Here is a 27,905-nt window from a genome sequence, read left to right on the forward strand (position 1 = left end):
TTTTGTTTTTTTTTTAATGGAGGCCACTAGTGTGAACACTATCTGTCATTCAGTGTGTGTTCAGTACATTTAATCCATTGTATGAAATATCTCCTTAGAATCTCAGTGTAAGACTCAGCCAATTCGGTGAAGATGGCTAGATAATAGGCAGATTTCAGAGAAGGGCAATTTTGTTTGTTTAATGGCATAACCGGGTAAATTCTCTTCTCACTGCATGCTGACAGTGCTCATTACACACCATTGCCAGCTCTGCTATCTTGTAGGGGATTTCAGAGGGATTGTTACAGTAAGTAGCTTTCTAAGCCAGTTACCCAGTCAAATACACACCTAGGATAGCCCAAGACAAACACAAAAGGTAAGAAAATAGGACAAAGGAGTAGGCTTGATATTTCCATGAAAAATAATGGTGGCAAACGAACCAGGAAAAGGAACAAGTTGGGATGCTGATTGAACCACCATGACTTATAGGACTGCTAGTAACACACATTTTGTCAGGCTGCCAGGTTGACAAGTGCTGAATTGCCGCTGGTCTATTAACAGAGAAGAAAGCAACTCAAATGTTGGAGTCAGAAACAGGCATGAATCAGAACTGAGTAGGGAGGGGCCAGGCCAGTACTCTGCTGGGAGACTGCCAGTGAACATCAAGGTAGAGCTGGGTGAATAGCTGACTTTTTAGTTCAGTGGCAGTTGAGAAAAAAATTTAAAAAAATCTGTTACAGTTGAACTGGATCTGAAAATTTTCAGACTTGCTGGTGAACTGAAACAGTTAGTTTTGAGTCTTTTCCTGGATAAGGATGTGAAGCTGGGTCCCCTACCTGTCAGGTGAGTGCCCTAACAACTGGGCTCAGGGGCATTAAGGGGGAGGAGGTGAGGGCAGTGGTGACTCCTCCTACTCCTCCTGCCCCATTTTGTGAATGGCTCAAAACTGTGTGTGTCAATTTCACAAATAGTTTAGGGTTAACCAAAATCATATTTGTCCAAAAAATAGCACCCAGCTCTGCATCTAGGTGCTGCAGGAAGTGGAGATGGGAATTCTGTGACACTTTTCCCCTCTTTGAATCAGTGTTGAATCGACACTTCAGCATAGGTCCCAGGGAACACTTTGATAGGAGATGTAAAATGAACGTTTTGAAAGAGTAGAAATCACTTGATGATTACCTGTTCTGTTCATTCCCTCTGGGGCACCTGGCACTGGCCACTGTCAGAAGACAGGATACTGGGCTAGATGGATCTTTGGTCTGACCCCGTATGGCCGTTCTTATGTTCTTGTGTCCTGAGGAAATTTCTGCTCAATTAATTAGGTTTCATTCTGCCTACCTCAGTGCTCTTGCAGTTTCAGTTGGTTGTGGTATTCTCTTTCACTTTCTGCCTCCTGTGGTTGTAGAATGGTACTAAGGGTTGTCCGGGAATAGCTGTCCTGTTCTTCAGAAATGCCAGGATTGTTGTGGCAAGTGCCATGATACCTCTCTACAGTATATCCCTTATCTACATCACATCTATGAATCATAGAATCATAGAATATCAGGGTTGGAAGGGACCCCTGAAGGTCATCTAGTCCAACCCCCTGCTCGAAGCAGGACCAATTCCCAGTTAAATCATCCCAGCCAGGGCTTTGTCAAGCCTGACCTTAAAAACCTCTAAGGAAGGAGATTCTACCACCTCCCTAGGTAACGCATTCCAGTGTTTCACCACCCTCTTAGTGAAAAAGTTTTTCCTAATATCCAATCTAAACCTCCCCCACTGCAACTTGAGACCATTACTCCTCGTTCTGTCATCTGCTATGCTGTGAAGCTCAGTTCCTAAATGACTTTGGAAGTGCTTTGAGATCTCCTCATGAAAGCTAGTTTTGAAATGTAATTGTTATTACCTCTGAGGTGAAAATGGTGTGAGTGAATCATAAAACCTACAGTGCATTTGTGAAATCTGAGCCAGACTGCCACTGACTTCAGAATGCCCATTGACATGAATGGGGACAGGAATTCATCTAAGCCTCCAGTGAGAACATAACACCAGGGAAACAGAATATTCTGTATCTTTTCACAGGTAACACTATGTTTGAATCACCCATAATTATATAACATAAGACGACCTAAGCAGGTCTTACTCTGTGCTTTAGGTCTTGCTGCTGCTTCAGTTTCCCCTTCTTCTCCAGGGAATCCATTTCACATTGTGAGTGGGTTCTCACTAACTCTCTCCCCTTTTCAGGAATTGGTATATCAACAATGCTGTGGGGTGCGAGGGTCCCAGAGCTTGGGCTCCAGCCTGAGCCCAGACGTCTACACAGCAATGAAAAAGCCCCACAAGTCAAGCCCCACAAACCTGAGTTGTTTGGCATAGGAGAGCCACGGATTTTTCTTTGCTGTGTAGACATACCCTGAAGGGCCAGACACTAAAGTGAAGCCAGAGATCCCCAGGCTTCTGGGTCTGCCCTGAAAGATACTTTGAATTGACAGATCACTACACCTCTGTCATTCTTATGATTTAGATGGTAACTCATTTGTGTGTATGTGTTTGCTTGCTTAAATCTGTAAATAACTCTCATTTCTTTTTTCCTAGTTAATAATACAGGACTGGCTACAGGTATTGTCTTTGATGTAAGATCCAGGGTACCAATTGATCAAGGGTAAGTTACTGGTCTCTTGGGACTCAAAGCAACCTGAATGTGGTATGATTTTTGGTATAAGTGACCATTTATCACAAAGTCCAGTTTGTCTGGGTGGCAAGATAGACAGTCTAAGGGGACTGTCTGTGACTCCATGGTAAGACTGTTACAGTGATCCAGGAGTTCACATTTGTTACTGGCTTGGTGAAATCTAATTATAGAACATACCACCAGTTTGGGGTGGTGTCTGCCCTGTTTTTGACAGTCTGACCTGAGCTAGGCACTCACGGTCATGAGCCACTCTAGACAGTGTGACAGTCATCACCATGAATAACACTGCTCTCAACCCTTACTTTAAACCATTTGTTCCCAAATTCAAAATTCTGGATATATACCAGAAATCCTTGTTAGAAAGCTTTGGTGAAGCCTCTGTGTCTTCATGTGACCTGCTGATCATTCTAATAGTCTGGTCTCAAATATCCCCTGAGTACTTTAAAATTCCCTGGGAATATACCTATAGCAGTCAATGAAGCCAGCCTATACTGAGATAGAACAGAAATATAATCTTTTTTTCATGGCTGCTTTGAAAGTTCTTTTCCCCAATCCATTAGTGAATGAATCATAGGGAATATCTGTGACATGAGATATACCATTATTACAAGGAAATTTCTGTCACTGCCTCATAATATTGCCTTTGTACTGCCTCAAAGCATCTCTGTTTAATTTCTCATCTATGTCTTAATATCCCTTAACCTTGACTATTGCAATTTATTTCCTTATGGTCTTAAAAGTCTCAGCTCTCCAGAATATCACTTTTCAACTATCCATATATGTATGTACAAAAAAAAAATAGAATCCCATTACTCCATTTCCAGACAACTGCAATAGTTTCCCATTCAGTCTATATCCAGTTTAAAATTCTCCTGTTTATAACTCCTCACACTTGTTCTAAACCATATATCATATTTCTTCCTACCCCACCCCCCTATTTATATGAAAGAAGCCTCCTTTCTCTTCCATGCAATCTCACTGGTGTCAGTGAGCGTCTCCTTCCTTCCAGCACCTATTATATGGAACAGATTTTCTATCTCTGTCCCTCCAACTCATCAACTATTCTACTCATTTAACTAGTTGAAAACAGTTTTCTTTTCTTGTCTTCTTTCCTGTGGCTTTGTATCTCTCCATTACTGCAGTAATTTTAATTTAACTGTTTAAAGTGATTGGGGATACAGTTAATATGCAAGATGCTATACAAAATACTGTGGTGTAATATTGCATTTATAATAAGGACATCTGGGTCTGGCATTTTGTAGCAGAAAGTGAATAGCTGGGACTAAATATCTCAACCTCCCTCAAGCCATTAATGACCAAGATACATATTCGTGGTCCCTATTTCTTAAGAAAAAATAATGCATAGCAATTCAGAACCTCCACAAAAGCAATAGTACACTAATAGCAGAGCACAGAAAAAGACCATAGTTTAAAGTGACATTTTATTAAAGTCATATGAAACCTTAGTGCTTGGTCACAGGTTTTGTTACAACCCCAAAGTTGGTCAAGGTTTATAGAAAGATAGTGTTTCAGAATGGCTAACCTGTTCAAATTTCAGATTTATCTGAGTTGACATATGTGAAAATACCCTCTTTTTTCTTGGTTTGGGGGAGGCATTTTGGTTTAAAGTCCAAATCTTATGAATACAACAGAGAGGTTTGCTTTGGATTTGTATGATTGTATAGTTCAAATACAAAGTGAAAACCATGTGGAAAAAAAATCAACAAGGACTAGAGCAAGCAAACAAAAAATTTCAACAAATCCTCTGAAAATTGAAATAATCAAATCTTGCATGGCTGTAATTTTTATCTATTTTTAATTGGTATTTCTACCAATTACAAACTTTCATCACATATTCTGCAGAGAGGTCATGCTATGTAGGAGATATAGATAGAACAGTATTTATTTTTGTAAGTCACATTGTTTGCAATTACCTCAAATGTATATGAACATTGCTTTTCTTCCACTGATATTTTAAACCTCTGTGAGATCATTAATTGCAGTGAAAGCTACATTTCTGGAAAAAAATCACAACTTGTATATAATGGTTGAAAAACAAAGGAACGGTATTATCCCAAACCTGACAACCATGATAAATTGATCAAAATAATTGATTTTCAAAAAGCATGGCAGGTATTTCAAAGGCTATTCCTACATAATGGCAGAGCAACATAATCAGTTTACAAAAAGAAAAGGAGTACTTGTGGCACCTTAGAGACTAACCAATTTATTTGAGCATGAGCTTTCGTGAGCTAAACTGAGCTGTAGCTCACGAAAGCTCATGCTCAAATAAATTGGTTAGTCTCTAAGGTGCCACAAGTACTCCTTTTCTTTTTGCGAATACAGACTAACATGGCTGTTACTCTGAAAAAAGAATTATGTATCACATCCTAAGTGTACAGCACCAACACTAAGGAGCATGCAAAAAGACAAGGTATTCAGAATAATTGTTTGTCAGAGGAGAACAATTTATGTTTTCCTAACTAAAAAAAAATTAATAAACACCTCATTTGGGAAAATATATCATCTCTGTCTTAATCAGTACTTTTAAAAGAGAAAAAATGAGTAAACATATATATTGATTTGAGTTGACATATGGGAAATTAAATCAAAAATATGCAAGTGTAGAAAATGACAAAATGATGCTATAACCCAAACCTGCTGCCAGGTAATTACACATACAGTATTGCTGTATGTGTAATTGCTGTAACTTTTTTTTTTGACAAATGATCCTTAAATCCACTGTCTATTTGAATGATACCACTATAGTTTGGGTGCTGTTCTGCTTATGAGTGCAAAGATTGACATCAAATAAATGTCTCAATTAAATAAATAATAACCTTTCTACCAATAAAACCATGTATTCTATTTAACCAAACAGGATATTATAAAAAAACCTAAACAATAAATAAAAAAGTTAGTTGGAATATTCACAGTATATTGAAAATAAATGCATAGAGAATATGAAATATAGCTCTTCATATAAAAGTTATAGATTCACATTCATACCATAATTTCTGGTTTGAAATCTCCAGGAAATAAATTGCCCTCAAATGTGTAATAAAGTGATAAAAGTAGCAACTCTTTCCATCCTGATCTCTTAATCATCAGTGGAGATCTCTATTATCCTTCTTCTAAAGAAGTTAAAAGCGACATGCCACTTCTTTGGACTCAAAAAAACCCAAAACAACCCAGAATATATTAAACCTTTCATTAAGATCACAGCAGCCATTCACGTTGAGACCTCCAAATTCTAATTGCTGAACTGTCATTGGGGAAAAAGTCAAATTAAAAATATTGTAGAAAGCAAAGCAAATGTGAGAGAGGGTTCCTGTTTCTCATTCATCCCAAAAGGAAGGGGAAGGTTACAAGTGCACACAACGGCCCATGAATATTTTAGTGAACAGTAATGTTAGTGAATGCTAACAAACAGAGATTATAGGCTCTCCCTGCCTCCTTGCTCATTTTGCGCAGGTTATATCAGAAAATAGGTCTTCTCTGTTTCCTAAGGTTTGTTTGACCAGAATTCATTTTCAGACGATAAAAAGAGAGAGCCTAGATAGGTCCATGATATCAGAAACCCCACTAATATTTAATACACCAAGGATTTGCTTAGTTTATTATTAATTATAATTATTTATTTGTTCTGTGGTAGTTTATAGAGGCAACAGGCCAATTGCTCTAGACAATGTACATACATATTATTCAAGGGGGGAGGAGGGAAATCACCAGAGATCCATGCAATTTAATTTATCCAAGACTATGGCCCTGATCCTGAAAACTGAGCCACACAGGCAGACCCTTGCTATTTTAATGTCAGTGAGGTTCCGTGTTGCTGCAGTAGTCCGCCATTATGGAGCAGTTTAAATGATCTGGGCCTATTTTTTTTTTTTTGTTCTCCAAATTGACACTGCTACTAACAACAGCTAGCCCCTTCTCTCCCTGCTTATTTCTTTTGAAATTGTACTTTTCTGTCATCTCCTTTTTATCACTGGTGGCCTGTTCCTTTTATCTCTGCTTCGGCTTTTTTTCTTTTCTTGTTTTCACTCTTTTTCCTGTCTCCTTGCCCCCCTCTCGCCCTCCACCCCCCAGCCGCATGTTTCCTTCTCTGTCTTGTGCTGTGTTCATTCAAGTACAATGGTCTGTAAATTTGGCCTGCAAGTCACTATTACTTTTCAGCAGATGGCACTGTTATTTAGTCTAAATAATCTGGCAATGGTGCCAGGCAATTAACTTTATAACACTTTAAACAATAAAATATAGATTGTTTCATATAATACATTTACATAAGAATTGTATGCAGAACAAGAGAATAAATTAGTGACAAAGATATTAGAAAAATATTACAATGACATGAATGTGCTAAATATAAAACATTACAACTTTCAGATCCGGGCCGGGGAGGGGACCGGGGGGGAGTGTTATAGAGAAAAAAGATGAACTGCCAGAGTTTATTCGCTTAGCAAATTATCAGTATAATTTTTGGTGGAATGTGTAGCATTCCACACAACAGCACACTTTGGTATTAGATGGGATCATTTTATTGTAACCAACCCTGCAGCGGAGAGTTGCTGCAAGTGCCCTGGTCGACCCATACCCATTATTTTGCTGAGTGAACCATAAACTTGAAGACAAGTGCTGTAGGTGCTTCAAACACTAGGCCTTTCAGGTTCAAGCCCTTGGTGGATTCCCATAAAAATTCAGAGGCTGACAAAGAACAAAGGATTGCTTTGCTAGGGTTCCCATAAATAAACAGCACAATTATCCTAGGCCTGATGTCTTACAAGGACAAACAAAAGATGAATCTGGTGCAAAAGTCACTTTAACTCAGCCCGTAAGAGCAGTCTGGCACAGGGTGTATGAATGTGGGTCTTCTCCGGCCTAATGCCAGGAATACTCCCTCCAGGCTACCCCTCTACCAGAGGCAATTAAGAACTGACCTGCAGATCAACCGGTGAGAGTCCAGTCCTTTTGTTTATCTTGCACAGCAGATACACCCTGCCTGCCACTGCTACTTCTACTAACCTTGCCTCTCTAGAGAGAAGAAAAGATCCCCTGCTGCTTTCCCTGTGTGTTATAAGGGGAAAGGGCTCCTCCTTCTGCCATTTCCAATGTTTCCAACCATCTCAATATTTGGTATATGCAGTGTTCTTGTAGCCATGTCAGTGCCAGGATATCAGAGAGACAAGACGGGTGAGGTAATATCTTTTATTATCTTTGAAGCTTGAAAGCTTGTCTCTCTCACCAGCAGAAGTTGGACCAATATAAGATACTACCTCACCCACAGTAGTTCATGTTTTTCTTAAAGTCCCAGCTACTGGAATTAGGTTCAGAGAATCTCAGCTTTGTTTCTTTCAGTAAGTTTCTAGCCCTCAAGGTTGCAGAGAAAAGCTTGAAAACTTGAACCCTAAATGCTCCCCAAACTCATGTTCTCCCAGTAGCGAGACCACAGTTAAGGTTGTTTCCAAATTTTTGGTTTTGCAGGGTCAGTACCTCAGTGACTTGCCTTGATTTGGAACCTTTTTTTGTAAACATGCCATAAGGAATTTAAACCAAATATCAGCCACTAATTAAGGAGTCTCTAGAGTGATCTCCAATGTCTATTTTGGGTTTGTATGTTGTTGGGTTTTGGGAAATTTGGGAAAACCAGAAAAGTCCGATTTTCCTCTTCACACAATGCACATTTGCTGACCCTGGAGCTGTAAGACTGTGACGTCAGAGATAATTAGACACTCATTTTTCCCTCCCATCATTTGTGTACTTGGGGAGAGTCACCATTACCCTGGTTGTTTTGGCAGCATTTGCCTTTGATAACTGACTGTCTATAGCAACCAGGCAAGGTACTAACAAATTTCAACTTTATTGTTAAAGTGGAAACCTCTTTACCAAGCTGCTGCTGCACCGCCCATAGCTCTCACTCAGCTTCCTCAACTCCTTTCCTGTCCTTTCAGACTCCCAACAGCCTGTGTTCCCAGTTCTAATAATTACAAGCAGCATCTAAACACCACACTGTCCTCATACTTCCACAACATTGTTACAAAGAAGGGTCCCAGGAGGAGCTGTAATGGAAGCAGACAGGGTTTGGATCAGCTTCCAGTGTTCCTTTGGGTTTGTACTGGGGTAAGTTACACTGGTTCTTTTCAAAGGGTAATTGTTTATTACTTTCTTCAAAAAAGATTACAAAACATAAGCTACAAAATTCCAGCTCCTTTTCACGTAGACTGTTTACTTACTAATTACCTCAGAGGTAATGCTTTCCAAATATTTACCATTCAAAAAAGTGGGAAATTATAAATCTGAGCCTGTGCTCAGTTTTCTGTTACACACTTAAAAAAAAGTCACTTAGAAGTTGCAGTGAAACTGAAGTTGCATTTAAAAATAGTATTTTGTTTGAATGCAGTTTAATTACTTTCAATATATTGGTCAACATGGCCCTCATTGGTGAAATAGTCTTTAATTTCATGCAGAAGTATCACCTTGCATACACACAAGGGGAGCAAAGTAAGTCTCTGTGTGCAATGTTCATTTTGGCATTTCCTGACCTGAGTGCTTGACTTTGCAAAATTTAAATCTTTCCATTTGTGTTTCTGGATTTTTTATGGTTTAGTTTATTGATGAGAGAAACCTTAATTCACATTATACATTAAAGTTTTTTGTTTGTGAATTATTTTTCAAACCTCGTTGGTTTAACAATCTCTTGATTTTGGGGGGCTGGCTCATTATTTTGGAATGCTCTGAGTTGGCAATGCTGCGCCCCTGGGGAGGTGAAGAGGAGGCCCCATGACACTGCCCTTGCCTGTCTGGGAGGGGAAGGCAACCCTACCACTATGACTTCAATGAAGTTGGGGCCACGGTATAGGACTGGGTCAATGGATGACCCTGTGCCATGGTATCTCTAGAGCTTTGGACTATTGTAATTCAGCCCTGCTGCCTAGAACACCTCTCCTCCATTGCCAGATGCTATTAGCTTCCTTCAAAACCTTCATTTATTGTTGCCTCTCTCCCCCTCCCCTGCTCAAGACTTCTCTGAATTGCTGCTATTCTTCTCAATGTCAGGATCTCCTTTATTGCTGCTGCCAGTTCCCTCCTCTAAACTCTCCATTGTTGTGCGTTAACTCATACCCTTTCTCATTCCTTCTCCCCAGGAATGAAAGGCAAATCACTGAGGTACAGACCCTGCCTCCGTCTGTCCTCAAATACTTTCCACTGCTGCCTTCATTCCACCAAAGCTCTCCTTTTCCACTACTTCCTTTCCTTCATTCCACCAAAACTTCCCTCACTTTGTCACTCTACAGGCCCATTTCTGCTGCCTCCCTCCTTTCAACCCCTGCAGTGCCCACCCCTTGTTCCTAACACCTCTAATCTCTCCTTGCTACTGTTTCCTACTCCCATTCAGATCCCTTCTGCCCATTCCTTTTCCCCTCCACAACCTCACTCACTGATACCTCACCTTGAAACCCCCCTTTTGCAGCTTGTCTTCCCCCACAACTCCTCTGAGTGCCTCACTGCTGTCTTTCCCTATACACTGTTCATAGTGCTTCCTTCTATCCCCTCAACCTTCCTGCTCCTGCCTCATTTCCTATCGTTCAGCAGGCATCAGGTTGCAGCTTTCCCCTCCCCTTTCTGCATCCTTACTACCAATCTACCTCTCCCCAGAACCACCAGCTAGCTACCTCTCCTAGGTACTTGGCCTCCAATATAATAGTACATGAACACTTGACCTTATTTAATGTATTTATCCTCAATGCCTTGTGAGGAAGGGAAGTACTATTATCTCCATTTTACAGACAGGGAACTGAGGCACAGAGAAACTTCCCCAACATGACCCTCCCTGCTGTCTCCTGTCAAACACCCTTCTCAAATATCGCACTCCCTTCCTCCCCTCATACCCTCCTTGCTGTTGCCTCCCCCTCTTCACTACCCTTATCGAGCCCTGTACCCTTAAGGGCCCTCTCACTGTAATCCTGGGGTCTGCTTCCCTGCTAGCTATCCATATCTGCTTCCTTTCTCCCTCCTCCAGCCCTCATTCCAGACATCTTTTTTGCTGTCTGCTCTCCATCAACCAGGACCCAGCACTTTCTGCTGCATTGCATTCACATTCCCCTTACAGTTCCTCCATCCACATTCTCCATTAAGGTCCAGGGTCTCAGATTCCCTCCAAATTATTTCTGTTACCTTAATATTACCACCCCCCCATACATACTACAACCTCCTCCACCTTGTCCCTCTGCACACCTCTCTCTCTACTCAGCCACTAATCCTGAGGCATGGCTCTCTAAAGCCTCTTAAGCACAAAGCACAACCCCCTGACCTCCATGACCCTAGTTAGTCCGAATATTATGTTGCACGTACTTCCCACACCTGTCAAAGGGGTAAAAGTTAAAGTGTTGGAGTGTTGCCATATGGATCAGATTGGGAAGGAAGTGTAAACAGCATTGAATCTGGGAGCAGATGGTTTGGATAGGGTGTGTGCTGAATATATTTGAAATTGAAGTAAGTATACAGGTATTGGGAGCTTAGAGATTATTACAATTCTGCTAATATTTTTATTTAAACTTTAGACATTTTTGGTAATATATAATGTGAGCATCATGTTTACAGAAGACTGTTATAGCAGTCAATTAGAAATTGGAGTTCCATATTATCGATGAAGTTATTTTTCCGAATTACAATGTTTTGTGTCTGTTAGGGTAATTTTCATGGTTTTCCCAAGAAACTTCTCCACCTTTTTAAATATTGATTCTAGTGGCTTCCAGCCAGCTTAACTGCAGTAGTCAAACAGAGGGGGTCAGACAACTCCATGCATTCTCGGAATTAAGTTTCTTTTTTCTGGATCATAATTAGGGTGAAGATTTAGTCATGGGTATTTTTAGTAAAACTCATGGACAGGTCATGGGCAATAAACAAAAATTCACAGCCCTGTGACCTGTCTCTGACATATACCCCTGACTAAATGTTTGGTGTTCTGGGGGGCTCTGGGGGTGCAGCTGCTGCTCTGGAGGGGGGACTCTGGGTGCTGGGAGGGGGGCTCCGGGGTTCCCACTGGTGTCGGGGTGTGTGTGTGTGCTCTGGGACAACTGCTGGTGCTGGGGAGAGGCTCCAGGGCAACCCACTGGTGCTGGAAAATCTCCAGGGCTCCCACTGGTGCCTGTTGGGGTGGGGGGAGCACAGGAGCACTGCAGCCATTGCTGATATGGCCCGGGAGTGCTGCTATTGCTGATGCTGCAGGGGCAGCCCAGGACCATTGCCGCTGTTGCTGGCAGGGGATGGTCCCACTGGCCTGGGACCACCGCAGCCATTGCTAATGGCGGGGGGGGCGGCCCGGGACTACCATGGCTGCTACTGGTGGAGGGCGGCCCCACTGGCCGAGGACTGCCGCACTGCTGCTGGTGGAGGGTGGCCTGGGACTGCTACTACGGGGCCGTCCAGAACCATTGCTGTTATGGGAGGGGAGTGCAGTACGGCTGGCCCTGGCGTCACCCAAGCTGCTCGGGCAGCCCTGGGGTCAATTGCACCTGCCGACTGCAGAAGTCCAGGAGGTCCTGGAAAGGCATGGGATCTGTGACCTCTGTGACAGACTTGCAGCCTTTATCAGAATCAACCAAAAATGTAATTTTGAAAGGGGAAAAGGAGGATGTAAAACAAATGGAATTTTTACTAGAATAATTTGCTGTTTGAAAATTATGTTCTATAAAATTGCCAACTAACCTATAAGGCCCCAATAATACCATTTTCATTACCAGGCATAATATCTGGAAAACTCTGAATGAGAGAAATATTTTTTAAAAAAAAAACTGCTAGAGTATTATACATGAAAACAGCCCAATGTATTCTCAGCAACCTATCCATAAAAGATCAACTTATTACGAACTCCAGATTTCTTGATGTGGAATGCAGCAAGTGATAAGGCTTCCAAATACTGAATAGTTTATAAACCATTTTTTTTCCTGAGCTAAGTCCTCGAGAGTGAGAAGAGTGGTGTAGGATCAAACCCTTGGCTCTTATTAAAAAAGAAGACTCAAACTGAGTGAACTTGCTTGTTTGCTGTGTTTTAAACAGTCCATAAGCTTAAAGGGACACTCTCCACTCAAGTTAAGGCAAAAAATTAGGTGGGTTTTGTTTTGTTTTTCAAAAGACTTTCAGAACTGATTGGTGGGAGGAGGAGGAAAAATATTTTTTCATGGCAATTTTAAAAGTTTTTTCCTCTACTTTTTTTGGCAAAATGTAAGGTTTTGGTAAAAATATATTTGTTATCCAAAATGTGATTAAAAAAACAAAACAAAACCCTAACCATAAACCAAAGATTATTAGGAAATATGTTTGGGGATTTCTTTTTTCCAAAGAAAACCCAGAAAATACCAACTCAAATAAGATTTCCATTAAAAATATTTTTTGTCAAAAGAGTGAATGCACATTTTTAACCAGTTCTATTTTTACAAAAAAAAAATCCCAACTATTGATAGAAATATTTGTCACTGTATTAATAGGAACTTCAGCAGTTTTAAGAACATAACACTATGGCCTCCTGCTACCGTATGTGTCCCTGAAAAAGGAATAGATCATACTATAAAAATGTTAAACAAATTAATATATTGTAAATGTGCAACATCAATATAGTGCAAAAAAAAAAACCAATCAAAAAGCATAAATGGGCTTTGTCTGAGTTTCATACATGGTGAGGAATGAAGGTCATGAACATTCAACCTGACTGTAGGTGGTACTGAAGTGTGGGGGCTAGGTTATATTCAGAGTTCCTCTAGCTACTGGTATGGGGTGATATAGCAATTGGATCTGTGTAATCATGGACTCCGTGTAGCCCCTCTGTTGGTGTGTGTCCCCCTCCACATCACTGCATTCCCTGCCAGCCTTTGCAGGGCCATTACAGAAAACACCTCTGCAACACGCAGAGATCCCCTGCTCAGACCCAATGCAAGGCTTAATTAGTGTGGACGCCTTCATGCGTGGGCCCTTCTGCACTCATGTGAATTTTCTCTTCAGTGATGTCAAGTCAACTGTCAGTCCAAAATGACTGAAAATTATTGTATGTTTCATGGCTACATAAAAGAAGAATGGAAAAAGTTACCCTTTGCTACACTATAAAGGAACCATTGTGTAGCGAAGACTCCCTATATATTCCCATTTCCTTGAAAAGAGGCATAAGGCACAGTATGGAAAGACCTATTCTTTCTAATGCTTATACTATGTACAAAAACTAGGTTACTGCACAGAAGAACATTATGCTAACACTACAGAAGTTTGACTCTCTTCCAAATATTGGCTTGTCAAATGCTTTCCTCTTAGGCATTTGCTGATTTTAAACATATCCTCTTCCCATGTGTACCTCCTTTTCACCAATGTACTCTTTGACTTCTCTTACAGTCACATAATTCCCAAAAATATAATTCCCCTGAGGGGGTAGGAGCATGGGGGAAAAATGTCACACATAACAAACACTCTCTTTACTCATTTGGAAACCTCAGAAGTATTCAATCCTTCACAAAGATACCTATGAAAAGTCTAATTTCAATTCCTCTTCTATGTCCTTTCTCTGCCATAACATGTCCAAATCTTTACTCAAATGGGCTAAAGAAGGATGTGCTAAATTTAAAATAACTTCCTGTTGTTACAAACAAAATAATAACACACATCATTTTTAGTCTTCATCCCAAATTTAGTGAGGTCTATGCAGAACCAACACTACCCCGGCAATTAAAAGACCTCTGGTGCTTTATAGTCAAATGGAATAATTTTAAATTATTTAAACTGTATGTTCTGTAACTTTTCTGCTAATATTTGATAAAATAGTGAGCACTACTTTAGCAAAAAATGTCTTTACCTGCAGGAGAATATTTGGCCTAAAATGAATGACTTACTGTGTCATTTTAAGCTAATTTATTAAGCTACTTGTTTCCTATAAGCATATAGCACAGTACCATTCTTTAGGAGCTCAGGATAAACATTCTCAAAACCAAAAAGAAAAGGAGGACTTGTGGCACCTTAGAGACTAACCAATTTATTAGAGCATAAGCTTTCGTGAGCTACAGCTGTAGCTACAGCTGTAGCTCACGAAAGCTTATGCTCTAATAAATTGGTTAGTCTCTAAGGTGCCACAAGTCCTCCTTTTCTTTTTGCGAATACAGACTAACACGGCTGTTACTCTGAAATTCTCAAAACCAATTCTCCTTCATCTAAGAAAAATGATAGTGCACAGATTTTGTTTTAAATGACTTTTTATTAAGTCTCTTTGGTACACAGCAGTAAACCTAGGAATGGAAAGGACCCTGGCTAAACGTAATGTGGGCCCATTTCAAAACTATGGCTTCCCCTACCAGGTTATGTCTAGCCATCTGGACTTCCTCAGGGCAAGTGTGTGGCCTGAGCACAGATTTAATGTAATACTATATTTCAGAAGATTTTTTTAGTGGACTATCAGCAGTTTTAATTGCATTCTGAAAATTAATTCCAATATTAAAGTAAATGAATTTTTAATTAGTTGCATGGATGACAACTCATTTACTGATGTTATAAAATTATTTCCCATCTAAAAGAATGCAGTTAGATAAGGTGTGTTTTAATTAGTTCAGATATGCTAAATAAACTGGAAGTCAGGAAAGGAACAGATTTCGATATTGGCAGTTAACTACACCTCAAGTGGGATGACTATAAATTATTCACATGATCAAATATAAAAGTAAAAGCTACTGAAAGACTATTAATGACTTGCATTCCTAGATTTAAAAACTCTGAAGTGAGCATATAGTAAGGAATCTATTACACTAACTATAGTGAAATCAATTAAATCATTACTACATAGGATAACTACTACTACAGAGTATTGTACCAGAAGCAAAGATTCAGCTCAAGCTATCGATTGTATTTTATAATGAGCTCTCTGAATGGCAGTGTGGGAATTCTAGAGCTTGCTCCCACTTTCTTTTAGATTTAATTTTGTTTGGAGAGATTGTTAGCTGCAAGTTAGGATCAAAAGGTAAAATGCGTTGGAGTAGTAGATGCCAGAAGAGATTTATGGCCAGGGTCTCTGGAGTCTTCAGTGAGCTTTGGAGGATTTTGCTATTACTTTGCTATTTGACGTGTTTCAAAATGCCAGTAGGACAGGTAAGACAGTAAGATGATACTGATGGATTCTCTAGATATGTGCAAATTGGTAAGCATGCAACATGTACCTCCTCCCCCTGGATTTTATGAACAAGACCTGCAAGTAAGCTGACACTTTTTTATTAAGTACTTGTCTCAGTATTTGGTGACAAAAAACAGTCAAGGATTTTGAACTCAGTAAGAACATGTTTATCAAGTTGGTAACAGCAGTCTTGGACAGAGCACAGCAAGCAATGAAACCCCATAACTGAAATGTATGATGAACAATCTTAAGCCCACAGAGAAACCTTTTCTAATGTAAAAGATTATTAGGGTATATAGTAATATTAAAGTATTAGGATTAGTCTCTCATGCCTTCCTCTGGCAATGGGCATTTGAGGGAGTCAGCCTGGGTGAAGAATGGTTCAGTGTAGGAGTTAGATCTGTTTAGTGAGACTGATTCTGTTTATTAGGTCAGGAGAAAATTAAGTCGAGTAAGTACTATATTCTTATTAGTGTGGCTCTTAACGTTATGTATGCTTTCTGATCACTAAAGATCCATAAACACTATGGCCTTGTTTAAAACGGAAAAATATGTTACCATATTCCTGCAGAGGTCAGCAACTGAGCACTATGACAGATAGGCCTTAGGGTTAAACACGAGCATACACAGGCTCTAAACTCCCTCTCCTTCAATCTCAAGTGCCTATAGTGAGAGTGTGGGGTTATAAAGGAAGGGAAGAGGGGAAGTCTCTAGCAAGGAACTGTGTTACTGGTTCCTCTTGGGATCAGAGTTTCCAAAGAACGAGGAAGCAGAGCTAGTCAGGAGTTTTCAATCAAAATGTTTTATCAATGGAAAATGTTCGCACAAAATGTAATAGATGGAAAACTTGGATTTGGCTGATGTTTTTTGTCATTTTCCATAAGGGAAAGTTAAACTACGTATTTTGCTTTGGGGTGGGTTGATTTGAATTGAAACATTTCAGTTTGTCAATCAAAGCTTTTGGTTTGACATTAATCTGTTTCCCCTTGAGCTGCTGTGGTACCAGATGGGAGTTGTCGTTTGCTTGCCTCATGCCCGCATTCTCCCCTATGAGCTTGACTTCCCGCTGGACTACGTCTTCCAAGATGCACCACCGTCTCTCCCCTGGCTGAACCAAAGTGGTACTTGGTGGAAGTCACATGACCAAGTCTAGAGCATTTTGTGCATTCAGATTTTGCTCATGCAAGGCAGCACAGTCTCCTAATCCTGTGCATCCTGGTAATCGATTAGGGAAGCAGTTTCCATATGCATGGAGAGAAAGGTAACCGCAATAAACTTTGATTTCATTGGCTGAATCCCTCACTGGCAGGCAGTAGTGCCCCTCAAAGATACTGTCTCCTATGTTAATGGCAAAGAATCATAGCAATAGTTGATTTCTAATACTGAGAAAATAACTTTATTTAAATAAAGAAAACAATATAATGCCTATTGCTATACTGTCCGTGTGACACTATCCCCATCTCTGTCATTGTAGAGATTCTGACTAGAACCTTCACCCCAGTCCTTGCTGCCTGGCTTCCTGCTACAGATTTCAAGAAACAATACACACATAACAAGAAGATTTAATGCTATTGGAAGAAATGTTTATTTTGGACAGGATATTAGTGGGAGCAGCTAGAGAGAATACAGTAGAGAACTACATCTCTCTGGCACACAGAGCCCAATTGCACTGTGATGTCCCAAGCAGCGGGGGAGAATAATGTTGTAGGGACAGCACTTCTTCACATTCTGGGTAAGCTTTAAACTAATTAGCTCCTCTCTAATTACATAAAGAAAAAAAATCTGACTGAAGTGAGGGTTCAAGTCAAACAGCAGACCATAATATGGACCCACAGCACATTCAACTGTCAGTACTGGCATATTAAAAATATGAAAACATATTTGTGTTTACAGTCATCAGTTTCTAAACATCTTTTTTTTTTGTTTTAAAAATAATAATAGTAAAATGACATTCTAAAATAAATTAAAAACATCTCTTTGGGTTTGAGACCTATAATATTATTTTTCAACCATGAGCTATTTTTTATTTTATGTTACCATTTTTTTTTTGAGTTTTAAAAAATATTGTTCTTCTCTTTCAAGGGACTTTGACTTGAGCCATGTCCATTTTAAAGACACATTAAAGAAGCAGTGGCCTGGATTGATACAGAGTAGCAAAGTGTATCAAACTGCCAGAGGATTTAAGATTCTCAGGATCCAATACACATCATGATATAGACATGGGTTTTAAATTATTCTTAAAAACACAAATGTAAAAAATACATACATCAAAATGTAACCTCGATAGTTAGAATTTTCCTTCCCAGGTCATGATTAGATTAATCTGAAAAATATGTAAGAAGTGAGGTGGCTAAATATTTCCTAACTTCCTGGTATTCTTAGAGGCACTGCTATAGTTAAAGTTGCAAAACACTTCCCATTAAAAGACACCTTATGCATATTTATGAAGTAAGTAAGGGTCATTCTATCTCTTTTACAGATTGGTAATCTAGGTTGTCTAGTTCTTTTTTTTTTTTTTTGTCCTTCTGCATGCATAAGTGGCCAAATCAGTGCAGAGCTGGGCTAGAACGATTAACTCTTAATCTCCTGTTCGATTTAACGTAGAAAAGACGATAGGGCAGGACTTTCAAAAGGGCTCAGCACATTAGCCTAACCGCATTGATTGACATCAAAGGGAATTTTACCATTGACTTCAGTGGGAGGTGAGTTAGGCCAATGCTAAACCTTTTTGAAAATCCTATCTTTAGCATGTTTCTTCCCTATAAATACATCCCATCACTAACCATGAAAACTAGTGCATGTGAAAGAATTTATGATTTTTGATAAACTAAAGGATTGTATAAAATACACAAATAGTCATTGAGCCTATTAGGTTAATAATTTAGGTATCTCAGATCAAGAGTGGCTTTAACAATGTTGTTGGCCAGGGTGGAATATGTTTTCAGACAAATAAACAAAAACCACGGCTGTCCAATCAGAGCAAAGCTAAACAAACAAACAAAAAAAGCCATGAGGCACAGCAGTTTGGCACTCCCTAGAAGTTGGTGCCCAGGGTGACCACCCTGCTGGCCTGTCCCCAGAACTGGCTGTGTCTATGGCTAGGGAAAGATACCATGTAATTGGAAATATAATTAGTTGAGAGCTTTTATGTTGATAAATTTTAATTTAGCTAATTAAAGAACAATATTCATGGGAAGAAGTTGTATTGCCTCATTAGATTTCACACCACCAGCTCTTCAAAGAAGTGTGCTTTGTTGTTAATCCTTTATGTTCCACAGTTATCTTTTGTAGTGCATTTTCAGGTGAGGTAGAAAAATTGAGTGCTGTGATTCCAATTAAAACAAAATGTCAGGCAAAACAGGGTGCCTAATAGCTTACCTAGCATTGTCAGCAATTATTTTGTCTTTGTATCTACACATCTGTGCACCATTATCCGCACAGTTTGTTTCTAGGTGCAATCTGAGGTATGGTTAATATAAAGCCCTACATGGGCTGGGTTACAGGTACCTCACAATTCCTCTCTCCTTATGTGATACAACAATTTTTGAGATCAGTGGTGCTTGAGCTAACTCCTCCTCCACCCCCATGACTCTTTCCCAATTTAACTGCAGTGGGGCTGGAGGCAAACCATCTTTAGTGAGGGAGGAGGGATAACTCAGTGGTTTGAGCATTGGCCTGCTAAACCCAGGGTTGTGAAGTCAATCCTTGATGGGGCCATTTAGGGTTCTGGGGCAAAACTGGGGATTGGTCCTGATTTGAGCAGCGGATTGGACTAGATGACCTTCCAACTCTGATAATCTATGAGGAGACCTCAACTGTACAACTAGTTTCTCATAAGGTTACATAAGTCCACATTGGCCTTTAGGTCACATTGCAAGGCATATTTCTTCTCTCAAGCTTTTCCTGTGAAAGGAGGGAGGAACTGTTGGAAGGAGGTGGTGCCAGCAGGTGAGGTAGGAAGAATCATGCTTTTACCCTTAACATCTTACGGTCTTGGGTGAATTAAATATGTCCTACCACATTCTTCACTATCATTAAGTGATCATTTTGCTCAGTAATAAAATTAAGTTTGGAACATTCAACAGCTTACAATTTTGCTTTAAAAACCCTCAGAGTTGGAGGGTTTGGGTTAAAAGCAGATAGGGGAAGGGACAGGGATGTAACCTGACACCTGCTATGTGACTAGGGTCAGAGATTCTAACAGCACAAGGACCACTGCAATCATCTAGTTTCTAGTATGACCTCCTGCATAACACAGGGCTGAGAACATCTCTTAAATAATTCCTGTCAGCCTCTTTGCAGCACTCTTAGATGTCACACTTATTTAAAAAGGGATTACTTTAAGACTCACTTTTTTACTCTAGCCCCCTCCTCCCTCCAAACAATCTTCAACAGGTGTCGCATGCAATATGATTAAAATTCTGCGTCATCTTTCTTTTACCAACGATTTATTCTCAATACTTTATCGTCAGCGTTTTGTGTGGTGTTTGGTATGCTTTCCTCACACATGTTGCATCTTAAAGAGGAGATGAAGCTCTGGGGATGGCTGAACTAATTGTGTTGAAATTGCTGAAAACGAATAAAACAGTATATCAGAGCAGTGGAGCCCTCTGTTTTCGGTTTGTTTAGGTAAAGACTTCCAGTGCCTAACTCTTCAACTACTAAATCTGGTTAACTGAAGAGTGGAGGAGGGAAGACGTTGTACAGCTGATACACTCAGATGTGCTATCAAGAGAGGGATAACAGCAGCACAAAAAAGTTACTGGAGAGAGACAAAATTTGAAACAAACTCTCCCATGAAGAAACTTTTTATTTGGGCAAGTCAGGCATGGGAATGAAGATCACCATGAGACAGACTCCAATTTCAGTTTTTCACAGAAAAGGTTAATTTGGATTTATCAACCCCACCTTATCCCAGGAACAATCCCTAGGTACTTTATATTAGATCTGGTTGAGAAGTTTCAAATTTAGATGTTTTCTGACTAAAAAGGAATATATTTTTTTGCAAAAATGTTCATGAAATTCCACCCCGCTCAATTTTCCCAAAGAGTTGTACTGGCAAAAAAACTCTTTACCTTTCACATTTACTCTTTACAATTCACTGTGTGAAATGCAACAGAACAAAGCTACCTATTAGTTACGGCAAAAAATTAAAGTATGCCCTGGCAAACTGAAACTACACACACATTCAGAGTACTACAAAAACAGATTTATCTCCAACTTGAATAAATATGCAAAAAGTGCCATAGATATCCAGTAATCAAAAGTGATCAGGAGTGGACAGGTTTCAAAGTAGCAGCCGTGTTAGTCTGTATTCGCAAAAAGAAAAGGAGTACTTAGTCTCTAAGGTGCCACAAGTACTCCTTTTCTTTTTTCAGGAGTGGACACTGGTTTTTCTCTCCACTGGAAGAAAAATGTGGTTTAAACTACAAAATGAAGCTTTTATACCAAGGACTTATACAGGCTTTCCTGGTTAAGATTCAAAATACTTTAGTCTTATGCCAAGCTCTAGAAATGTTACTAAAGGGAACAAAAGATCTCAAGTTTCTTGCCAGAGGTAGACAAAATACATAAAGCATTTTTAGCTCTCACAGAGGCTTATCCTTTATAGTGAAAAAAATCACTTGTCCAAGCAGTTCTACAACTTCAGCACACAGCTCGGCTTGGGCCAGTCATTATATAGCAATGACTAGCCCATGCTGTATAACTCTTGCTCTTATCCAGCCCACATATTCTATTAGCAAGCAACTCACAGCTCTCTAGAGTCCCTTGTACCCTGGCAAGTCTTCCAGCCCACTAACATACAATTTCCCCATGCTCTGTGAAACGTGCTTTGTTCAGAATTGTTGTGAGCCCTTAGCAGTGATATATGCTTCCCTTCTTACTCATTTGCCTCTCTGACAAAGAAACTTCATGTTTCCCTGCACGTTTCCTGTTCCTAACTTCTTTCATTGCTGTAGTTCATGTGGTACATCCAAGAACACATTCCTCTGGTACAGCTGCCAGTCACAGGGCTATCTTAATTATGCTAATTGGTCTCTCCAGGCTAAGACAATTAAATATAATTAGCCGATCCCTTTCCTCCTATACTTTCTGCCCCCAGGGAGATTTTAGGTTATTAAACTAGATAGAGTAGCCAGTCCCTCTCCCAGGGTTGTCTCCCAAGCACAGCACTTGGGCATTAAAGAGAAGGAAGCATCTTCCCAGGTCTTCTTCCCTGCACCAACCCTAATAAACAGAAGAAATCTCTTAACAACAGAGACTCAGTGTAATTCCATCAGTGTTGTCTAATATAGAAGAATGAAGCCATAGCATGGCAGCTTGCCTAATCATTAAAAAAAATATGGACCTGATTCTCTACAGCCCTGCAATTTGTACAGTCATTTACATTTGTGCAAAATGAGTGTAAAACTGCAATTCTGATTTGGACGGCACAAGGTACAAGTGACTAAACAAGGTATAAATCAAGATATATGGAGTCTGGCTTTTCACTATTATACACTTTCTACAATGAACATTGCTACTTTATTTTTAACGTATGACGTGCTCATTTCAAAGATTGTTGGATGCCTGCACAATTTTGTAAAAAGACTACACACATCATGTTGACTAATGTTTGGGAAAAAAGGCTCACCGAAATGAAATATACCACCTTTCCACACTGTCCTTATGACCAACAGCAGTAAGACTATATTAAACTAATAGAGAGGCAAACTCTACTGTGAATGCCATCTGCATTTAGCTTTCTAATCTGGGTACTGTTAGCTCAAGCACCTCAGCTAGTCTCAGCTGTCAGAGGAGTGCATAGGAAGAGAGGCAGTCTCTCAGATACCCAGGATCCAAGTCACATAAGACATAATCAATGTCACTGTCACCGATCTAGCTGAGCTCCTCATCTTGGACACTCACAGTGAGAGATACAACTGTTGGATACTGTGTGCTTTGATCCTCAGAGTTTGAATGGAGTCCAGGCACTGCCCCTGGCAGGAAACCTTAGACACATTCTTCAGGTGCAGATCCTCTGTCTAGCACCCCCTCCTGAGAGCTGAGATCTCAGCAGTCCAACTGTCCAGCTCCTGGGACCGGTACTGACCACCCAGACTTCCCAATAACTTAAATACACCTTTTTCTGCTGTATGGACATTCTGGATACACAAGTTAACTCAGATGATACCCAACCCCTACCAGGTGATGTTGTTGCCAGGCAACCTTCCTCCAACAAACCAGTTCTTCTGAGTGGGAGTCTGTTTATTGTATAGGACAGTAGTTCTCAACCAGGGACATGCGTATCCCTGGGGGTCCTCAGAGGTCTTCCAGGAGGCACATCAACTCAGCTAGATATTTGCCTGGTTTTACAACAGGCTATATAAAAAGCACTAGTGAAGTCAGTACAAACTAAAATTTTATATAGAAATGACTTGTTTATATTGCTCTATTTTCTATACACTGAAAATGTAAGTGCAATATTTATATTCCAGTTGATTTATTTTTATAATTATTTGGTAAAAATGAGAAAGTAAGCAATTTTTCAGTGATAGTGTGCTGTGACACTTTTGTATTTTTATGTCTGATTTTGTAAGCAAGTAGTTTTTTAAGTGAGGTGTAACTGGGTGTATGCAAGACAAATCAGACTCCTGAAAGGGGGACAGTAGTCTGGAAAGGTTGTGAGTCACTGGTCTAGGATGCTTGTATTTGAACAGAGGACTATTCCAATTTTTCGTCAGCACCCTTGGAATTTCAGTCTATTGTGGAGGTTAAAGCACAACAGAGAAGGCACAGTGCACATTTAAAATGGAGTTTGTAGCTTGGCAAAGATACAGAGAATTCATAATTTCATACAGAATTCATAAATTGTATAGATTCCACCTTGAATTCCAGCTGCTAGCAAATATGAAGCTGGAGCAGTCTTTGGAGATTTGCGGTGATGTTTCCTGCAATTATCACCACCAAACAGGCAGGCAGCTATATTTTGCACTAGTTGAGGATCCCCTGTAGAATGTATTGAAGTAATTCAGTCTAGAATTCACAAAGTCTTGTATAACTATGGTGAGGTCTGTAGCTGAGATAAATGGATGCAGTTCCATTTTTCAAAATAGACTCAAAAAGACATTTTTGGCTACTAAAGTCACTTGGGAATGCATGATGCAGATAACACAGCCATGCCCTCAAGAGGTTTTTCTCAACCAATAAGAGTGAGCATTTCTCAAGCACATCCTTGGCATTGGGTGCCACTTGTGTAACGGAGACATACATGGAGCTGTTGAGACATTTCAAACGAGATTAGTCAAAACACTGGCAGGGATGACATTAGGTGATGGATTATGTCTGTTCCAGCTTTAACTTTTATTGGTGCAGTTTCTCATTTTTAGAATGAGAACTGTCATTAGAACCAGTGAATTTTAAAAGAGTCAAAATTATGTTTAAAAATAATGTAAGGCTAGGTTTGAATTTGCAAGCCTACATCCTTCATTCCCAATCTTATGTTTTAATTGAAGCCAAATTCTTTGTGTACTTAGTGCCACTATAATTTTTGCTGCAGTGACCTAAGTTTGGGCTGCTGGCAGTGAAAATTGTGAAGAGACATCTTCAAAACCTTTCCAAGAATTCAGCCCCAGCAATACATTTCAGACTCAAGTCACATACTAATTTGAATACATAATATCATAACTCATGTGTCTGTATTGCCAATAAAGCTCACATCTGTGTACCCTGTGGATATGATTGAGAGGGGAGTTATGACAGTTCCATATCTGTAATACATTTGCTCCAAGGTGCACTTGCACATGTTGTTATATATTTAAATACGTCCTCTCATGGATAGCTTTAAAAATGTTTAATACTAATAGTATATGCAGTCAAATTATCATAACAGAGTAGAATGATCATAAGGTTACGTGTGCGACAAGCATAGTTAGATAGTGGTCTTCTTGTCCATCCTCTCCATGGAAGGAAAAGGCCTGGGTAGAGACCGTCGAATCGTGGAAGTCAACGAATGGCTACGCAGGTGATGTCGGAGAGAAGGCTTTGGATTCTTTGACCATGGGATGGTGTTTCAAGAAGGAGGAGTGCTAGGCAGAGATGGGCTCCACCTAAAGAAGAGAGGGAAGAGCATCTTCGCAAGCAGGCTGGCTAACCTAGTGAGGAGGGCTTTAAACTAGGTTCACCAGGGGAAGGAGACCAAAGCTCTGAGGTAAGTGGGGAAGTGGGATACCAGGAGGAAGCACGAGCAGGAGCGCGTGAGAAGGCAGGGCTCCTGCCTCATACTGAGAAAGAGGGACAATCAGCGAGTTATTTCAAGTGCCTATACACAAAAGCAAGAAGCCTGGGAAACAAGCAGGGAGAACTGGAAGTCCTGGCACAGTCAAGGAATTATGATGTGATTGGAATAACAGAGACTTGGTGGGATAACTCACATGACTGGAGTACTGTCATGGATGGTTATAAACTGTTCAGGAAGGACAGACAGGGCAGAAAAGGTGGGGGAGTAGTACTGTATGTAAGGGAGCAGTATCACTGCTCAGAGCTCAAGTATGAAACTGCAGAAAAACCTGAGAGTCTCTGGATTAAGTTTAGAAGTGTGAGCAACAAGGGTGATGTCATGGTGGGAGTCTGCTATAGACCACCAGACCAGGGGGATGAGGTGGACAAGGCTTTCTTCCGACAACTCACAGAAGTTACTAGATCAAATGCCCTGGTTCTTATGGGAGACTTCAATCACCCTGATATCTGCTAGAGAGCAATACAGAGGTGCATAGACAATCCAGGAAGTTTTTGGAAAGCGTAGGGGACAATTTCCTGGTGCAAGTGCTGGAGGAACCAACTAGGGGCAGAGCTCTTCTTGACCTGCTGCTCACAAACCGGGAAGAATTAGTAGGGGAAGCCAAAGTGGATGGGAACCCGGGAGGCAGTGACCATGAGATGGTCGAGTTCAGGATCCTGACACAGGGAAGAAAGGAGAGCAGCAGAATACGGACCCTGGACTTCAGAAAAGCAGACTTTGACTCCCTCAGGGAACTGATGGGCAGGATCCCCTGGGAGAATAACATGAGGGGGAAAGGAGTCCAGGAGACTTGCCTGTATTTTAAAGAATCCTTATTGAGGTTACAGGAACAAACCATCCTGATGTGTAGAAAGAATAGTAAATGTGGCAGGTGACCAGCTTGGCTTAACAGTGAAATCCTTGCTGATCTTAAACACAAAAAATAAGCTTTCAAGAAGTGGAAGATTGGACAAATGACCAGGGAAGAGTATAAAAATATTGCTCTGGCATGCAGGAATGAAATCAGGAAGGCCAAATCACACCTGGAGTTGCAGCTAGCAAGAGATGTTAAGAGTAACAAGAAGGGTTTCTTCAGGTATGTTAGCAACAAGAAGAAAGTCAAGGAAAGTGTGGGCCCCTTACTGAATGAGGGAGGCAACCTAGTGACAGAGGATGTGGAAAAAGCTAATGTACTCAGTGCTTTTTTTGCCTCTGTCTTCATGAACAAGGTCAGCTCCCAGACTACTGCACTGGGCAGCACAGCATGGGGAGGAAGTGACCAGCCCTCTGTGGAGAAAGAAGTGGTTTGGGACTATTTAGAAAAGCTGGACGAGCACAAGTCCCTGGCGTCGGATGCGCTACATCCGAGAGTGCTAAAGGAGTTGGCGGATGTGATTGCAGAGCCATTGACCATTATCTTTGAAAACTCATGGCGATTGGGGGAAGTCCCGGACGTCTGGAAAAAGGCTAATGTAGTGCCCATCTTTAAAAAAGGGAAGAAAGAGGATCCTGGGAACTACAGGCCAGTCAGCCTCACCTCAATCCCTGGTAAAATCATGGAGCAGGTCCTCAAGGAAGCAATTCTGAAGCACTTAGAGGAAAGGAAAGTGATCAGGAACAGTCAGCATGGATTCACCAAGAGCAAGTCATGCCTGACTAATCTAATTGCCTTCTATGATGAGATAACTGGCTCTGTGGATGAGGGGAAAGCAGTGGACACGTTGTTCCTTGACTTTAGCAAAGCTTTTGACACGGTCTCTCACAGTATTCTTGCCAGCAAGTTACAGAAGTATGAGCTGGATGAATGGACTATAAAGTGGATAGAAAGCTGACTAGATTGTCGGGCTCAACGGGTAGTGATCAATGGCTCCATGTCTAGTTGGCAGCTGGTATCAAGTGGAGTGCCCCAAGGATCGGTCCTCGGGCTGGTTTTGTTCAATATCTTCATAAATGATCTGGAGGATGGTGTGGATTGCACCCTCAGCAAGTTTGCAGATGACACTAAACTGGGAGAAGAGGTAGATACACTGGAGGGTAGGGATAGGATACAGAGGGCCCTAGACAAATTGGAGGATTGGTCCAAAAGAAATCTGATGAGGTCCAACAAGGACAAGTGCAGAGTCCTGCACTTAGGATGGAAGAATCCCATGCACAGCTACAGACTGGGGACTGAATGGCTCGGCAGCAGTTCTGCAGAAAAGGACCCAGGGGTTACAGTGGACGAGAAGCTGGATATGAGTCAACAGTGTGCTCTTGTTGCCAAGAAGGCCAATGGCATTTTGGGATGTATAAGTAGGGGCATTGCCAGCAGATCGAGGGACGTGATCGTTCCCCTCTATTTGACATTGGTGAGGCCTCATCTGGAGTACTGTGTCCAGTTTTGGGCCCCACACTACAAGAAGGATGTGGAAAAATTGGAAAGAGTCCAGCGGAGGGCAACAAAAATGACTGGGGACTGGAACACATGACTTATGAGGAGAGGCTGAGGGAACTGGGATTGTTTAGTCTGCGGAAGAGAAGAATGAGGGGGGATTTGATAGCTGCTTTCAACTACCTGAAAGGGGGTTCCAAAGAGGATGGATCTAGAGGATGGATCAAGAGGATGGATCTTGTTCTCAGTGGTAGCAGATGACAGAACAAGAAGTAATGGTCTCAAGTTGCAGTGGGGGAGGTTTAGGTTGGATATTAGGAAAAACATTTTCACTAGGAGGGTGGTGAAACACTGGAATGCATTACCTAGGGAGGTGGTGGAATCTCTTTCCTTAGAAGTTTTTAAGGTCAGGCTTGACAAAGCCCTGGCTGGGATGATTTAGTTGGGGATCTGTCCTGCTTTGAGCAGGGGGTTGGACTAGATG

This window comes from Lepidochelys kempii, chromosome 1 (genome assembly GCF_965140265.1).
Source record: "Lepidochelys kempii isolate rLepKem1 chromosome 1, rLepKem1.hap2, whole genome shotgun sequence".
NCBI classification, from domain to species: domain Eukaryota; kingdom Metazoa; phylum Chordata; order Testudines; family Cheloniidae; genus Lepidochelys; species Lepidochelys kempii.